The following is a 5,969-nucleotide window of genomic DNA, read 5'->3' as shown; positions in this document are numbered from 1 at the left end:
AAGGGAAAGAGAGAACAACATGTACCACAAATCCCATGCTTTTTTCCTTATGTATAGCTTCCCACCAAGAACAAACCAATTATCCATCAGAGTCCAGACCTGACCATACCTCAGTCATTAATACCATTGGATTAGGAGCAGCTCTCTGAAATGGCAATGTAATATGCTGCTTTTGCTAGAGCCCAGGAGTAAAGCCAATATGGAATTTGTTGCTAAAATTATTCCAAGTTGTAGCAATGTTCTTACACTACTTTGAGGAACTGGCTTTTGCACTTTTATATACATTTCCCAAATCTATAACCACAGGATGGTTGTACAATAGTCTGTCTTCTCATAGCTCTGCTATAGCTATAAGCTGTGTACTAATCCCTCTTGCCTTTTCTCCAACAAGTTCTGCTTCACAATAAAACATCCTTCCTTAAGCTAAAGGCAGCTGAGCAATTGGCAAAGATACTTCACAGCCCCCTGCCAATTGCTGGCAGGCAAGCAGCAAATGTTTTCCAAAGCACACAAACCAACCAGGTATAATATGTGGTTATAGTAGCATTTTAATGTTAGAGCACAATTTTTTTTGGCCTTAACAGCTTTTATACCTCATATCACCTTCCACAGAACTTGAAAAATGGCAGTTACTAAGCCTGTAAGATTCAGATCAGTGTTGTAGGCTAGATGGCAAATCCTTTGTCTTTCTGGGCAAAATAAGTTTTTTTTCAGCCCAGTTAACCAAAGAAAAGGATGTTCCTTGGTGGTGACTCCCTATATTAACACTTGAACTTTTTTCCCTTGGAAGTGCTAAGCCTTCATTTCAATGCATTTGTTGTGGGTTGAAAAGAAGGAACCAATATCTTGGCATTAGACAATGGCTTAGAATTTTGCAGATGAAAACCAACGGTATGAATACAGCCTCCCTTAACTGATCTGCAGCCACTGTGCTCAGAGGTGCTTAAGACAAGGGATACTGTCTTCAACTGAGATGGTGGTGCTTTGTCCCCAGGATCTAAATGATTCTGTTGTGCCAGAGTGTGTATTGCAGAGTTTGAATAAAACTGCAGGTTTACTACCATATTTTGCTCAAGAGGAAATTTTTTTGCTCGGTCCATAGCATAACGTAGCTGTGTTCATGCTAGGACATTCTAAAAAATGTCAGTACCCATGTACCATAAGATGTTTCAGTAGCTAAACCCATGATTTATCAAAAGTTCTTTTTCCTCAAAGAGATGAGTAGCTGCTGCTTGCCTTATCCTACAGGGAGGTTTGTTCAGGCATAAATGCATTGTGGTGATTGAGAGTTGTGTCCTCCCCCATGTAGTTGCTCTGATATTTTTCAAGTGGGCAGCTCTGCAATATTTGTAAGCTTGGAAACTAGTTTATTTGGTTTAGAAAAACTTGCTCTTGGAGTGGTTTGCCAATATGGGTATTTTGCGCTCTGAGTAAAGCAGTATTTTTGTTTTCTTCCTCTAAATTCTGGGAACATGGAGAAATCACCTGGGTAGATTGATGTGTGTGATTAGATGGAGCAGAAACAATTAGATAATGCCAAATTTTGCAATATAAATATTTGCTTAGTGTCTTTTTCAGAGAGATTTGTACTATAATGTAAGTAAAATTGTATACAACACTGGTGAAGTAGCATGTATGAATACTGTTTTAGCAGTCGTCTTGCAATTGGAGTTCTGTGAATTCCTTGAAAACATAGTTAAAGTTTAGGTTGATACATTATGGTCTGTGTTTTTTTTTCTCGTCTTCATCTTTTGGCATCCTCCCTTTTCAGCCAGCTGCACTGTATTAGTGCACAGCATTAGTCTTAGCTCTTTGTAGGGAACTCTTAAACTCTGAGGAACTTGGGTAAGAACACAGAAGTTTAGATGTACCATATTCTGTGTTGCGAGGTGGATGTGAGCTTATCAGGAAAGCAGATGTTTCCAGGGGATGCTAGACCCTCTATGCAGATACCCTTGTAAACATGATGAGTTCTGGTGGTGTTTTAAAGGGATGTTCCCACCTCCCTTTGAATTTTGGAGAGAACAAAACTTTAGTTTTGAGTTAGTATCTAAACTGTTGCCCTTCAGTCTTGCTTCTTCAGATACCAGTTTAATCTCATTTTTTTGTGATGTGCATGCAAGCTGAAGGAATTGCTTTCTGGGGAACCTAGAGTTGTCTTCAGCCTGTAGTGGTAGCTGGGGGGGCTCCCGTCTACTTCCAAAAGCTGAGGTAGTGTGGTCAAGAGTGATCATAAAGAGGAACATGCGTGAGTCTGTCTGCACCCTTGTAACAGGGTAGAAATATTTCTCTAATCCAGTTTGTTTTGGAGCACCAGACTGCCTGTCAGAGCAAACCTGTGATCTGGAACTGTGTCTAGGCACAGAGGTTGTCTTTGTGTAGAGCACAGATCCTGTGATCAGCCATTCAAAGGCATGGTACAAAGCTGGAAATGATCCCAATGAGAAAGAACTGTATATAAAATAGCTTTCTGATAGCTAAAGTTATGAAATAACTTTGTTCTTAACCCTGCCAAATACTGAATGCTTCCAAAGACAGACAAAATACCAGTCAGCTTGCAAGTGTCCTTGTGGAAAAGAATGAACATACTGCATTTCAGATCACATTAAATAATACAAGGCTTCTAGGGGCAAAAGGTTTCTCTGCTTCAGGTGCTGGGAGGTGTTCAGCAGAGCTGCCTGTGTAAGTGGGCCCAAATAAAGTTTATATTCAGAAAAACTTAAAACTATAACATGTAAATTAGGATTTCCCATCTCTGGAAAATGTGGCTAATACTCTACATTATCTCATGATCTGACATGGTGAATGCTTCCTAATGTATTTCCTATCTTCCATGTGTACAACAGGATGGAAGAAAATATGAATGAGTGTGCTAGGTTCAGGTAGTAGGGGATTTTTAGAGAGAAGGAAGGAGGAGGCAGTAGGTGGGTGAGAAAAAATGAGGTAGAGAAACACACTGCATCTAAATTAAGTGCTATATTCTCGTTCTGCAGAGCAGGCACAGTGAGGCTATTCTACTGGCAAGAAGAGCTGTTGTTACCCATGCTGTTAAGACTTCAGTTAGTCTAAGGAGAGAAGTCTGACTCTGAAGAGTTAGTGTGCTGCTTGACCCCATCACAAGATAATATTCTGTAGCAAATGCTGCGAAGAATGTGAACGCAACAGCTTCTGAGGAGAAAAATTGGCAGGAAGGCAAGTAGAAGCAGACTGTGAGACACTTCTTACAAACTGTGCTTAGAAACCAATCTGTTCTTTATTGTTCTTTGATGAAGGGATGGATTATAAATGGTACAGTCTGCCTTGAGGCCTGTGATAATACAGTATCTGTAGCTTTTCCAGTTGGAGGCTTAAAAACTCTTAGTGCTTTTCATGCAAAAAAGGGTAAGAATCCATTAAAAACAAAATTTTGAAAATGTACATGTCAAAACCTCAGCCTCAAGAGCAAATTATTTTAGGCAGGAGAGGAAAAGTTGTTCAGTTGAAAGAAGAAAACTTTAAATGTTTTTACACTTCTTTCCTGCTTTGCTTATAGTTTGGCTGAGATAAATATCTAAAGTTGGAAGTTTTAATAGGAAAGAGATCCCTCCCATGTCACTTCCACTTCAGTCTGTCCTTAAAGTGCATGCAAAGTCAAACTTCCCTTACATGGCAGTACACTGAATTCAGATTTTTTTGATGTTGTCTTGATAACAGCATGTGTGTTTGTCTAGAACCATAAAAAGTTACATGTGTCATATGAGTGTTGTACAAGCTCAGTGCACCAATGAATGGTACACTCTTGTCCCACTGAATGTAAGCACGATCACCATGTTCTGCTCCCTTGATAGCCCATACACATTCTCACAAAGTCAAATGTTTGAACAAAACATGTGGAAGCAGGGTTGGATATTGTGCCATGGGCCTTAACTGCTCTCTGCATTAGCAGAAGCGGCCTGTGCTCTAACTATGGTTTGGTATCATACAGTTGTTGACAAAGATATATATCTGCTCGCCCTGAAACCCTCTCGTGACTGGTCTCATGTACAGTAGGCAGACCCAAGAGCCAGATTCAGCTACTAAGCAGTTTTGTTTCTTCTGCTTATCTCTTTTTCTTTAAAAGAACATCTTGTCTCTGCTTGTCTTATATCAAATGTAAGGCAAATAATCAGCAAAATCAATCGAAGTAGATTAAAATGCAATGTGATTTTTTTATGTGATAAAAAACATCTTGAATAGCTGGATAGATCAGTAGGCTGGCTAACAGGGCCATCTGCTGGCAGATGTACTCTAACAAGATAACTTTGAATTTTGCTGGGAACGAGTCTAGTTCTGGGAGAGGTTAATGGCTTGATTCTAACTTCCAAACACCCGTGACTCTTCTTAAATTATCTTTGTACGCTGCTTCATACTTTATATTAATTCCTGACTTTGTAGCAGAACTTCTTACTGTAAAAATAGAGAACTACTTAACTATAAATTTAAACTCCATTCAAATGTTAAATGGGATTTTTGATCTGGGAGTAGTATTGCCATAGACTACACCACAATAAAATTAAAACTATATTCCAAGGAAGCATGGGTTTGTAGATGAATCTCAGATCAATGAACAACGATTGGTGTTAATACTCGCTCTTCACACAGAATATCTACATTAGGGACATTTTGATTAAAATTACAGATCAGATTTCTTGTGAACAAATGTAAAGAAGCCAAATGGTCTGGCATACTAAAATTGTTAAATTTCTTGTATCTTTAATATTGAAAAGGTGTTTGGATGCATTTTAGTTTTATTTTTACAAGCCCTGTGTAATCAATGCAGCATCTCAAACGTAACAAGCATGTTCTTGTATATGTGTGTCCATGTTTGCCTGTCTGTATGTCCAATATGTGGCAACTATTAGATATATTTGATGACTGGAAATATGATAGATCATAACTGAGAGGTTACGATCTGTCCCTTTGCAAGTTTATAATGAATAACATATGGAATATATGTGTGTATAAGAATAAATTGAGTAAACAACACATGTAAGCATGCTTCTTGTCTTTGTCTTTTGAGAACCTGCAGTTTCCCTTCAAGAAGATGTCGTTACAATAAAGGTGCGGGGTTCTGTAAATATGCGATCTTATGCAAATTAAAGTATATCAGTCTGGACTATTTGGCAGATATGTATTGCTGGTGTAACAGGTCACAAAATTGTCTCAAGCCTGTGGCAAAGCAAGTTTAGCCTTGGTTCCAGTAGTGTTTATAGCAGCATGCTTAAAGCAGTACCCCTGGTCACTCTTGCAATTACAGTAAGAGAAACGGAGCGGTAGCTTCTTGCTGACATAATGGCAATGTACTGTAGACTAAAGGTATCCCTTGTGAATGCACTGATCTGACTGTATCCAAAAAACCTTTCATCTTTCGGCTCTGATTTTTGTTGTCTCTAACAGCATATACCTTCTTCCCACAGAAAACGCAGGTTATTACATACTGCCTGTGGGCTGCTCGTACCTTTTTGACTTGTAAACTGTTTTCCACTTTTTTCCCTTTGATAATTCAGCAAATGAAGTGATGGAGATGGATTTCATTACAGGTGCTTTGACTGAAATTATTTATTGCTTACCTATTAAACCTGGCCATAAATGTAATTGATTTATAGACCCCATGAAAACACAGACATTAGCCAGTGAGTGCCAGGAGTGCTACTATATAGAAATTATGTGTATGGAGGGATCAGCTTCCTTCTAGCCAAAAGATGACACAAGAGTAAAGCAACAGTATTTTATATTTCGTGTGGATCAGAACTATTCTGGACTAATTCTTTTTGCTGGTAGTTCATTCTATCTTTTCACCTTTCTATTTTAGTGACTGTTTTGTGTTACCTGTTCTAAAAGGATGGCAAAAAGGACTGCAGTATACCATGAAGGATGGATTAGACTATGGAAAGGAGGAAATAATCTCCTCTGTGAGAAACTTGTAAGAAAATGCCTGCAGTACTAGGAAA

This window comes from Fulmarus glacialis, unplaced genomic scaffold, assembly GCF_000690835.1.
Source record: "Fulmarus glacialis isolate BGI_N327 unplaced genomic scaffold, ASM69083v1 scaffold28333, whole genome shotgun sequence".
Lineage (NCBI taxonomy): Eukaryota > Metazoa > Chordata > Aves > Procellariiformes > Procellariidae > Fulmarus > Fulmarus glacialis.
This window is presented reverse-complemented; position numbering follows the sequence as displayed.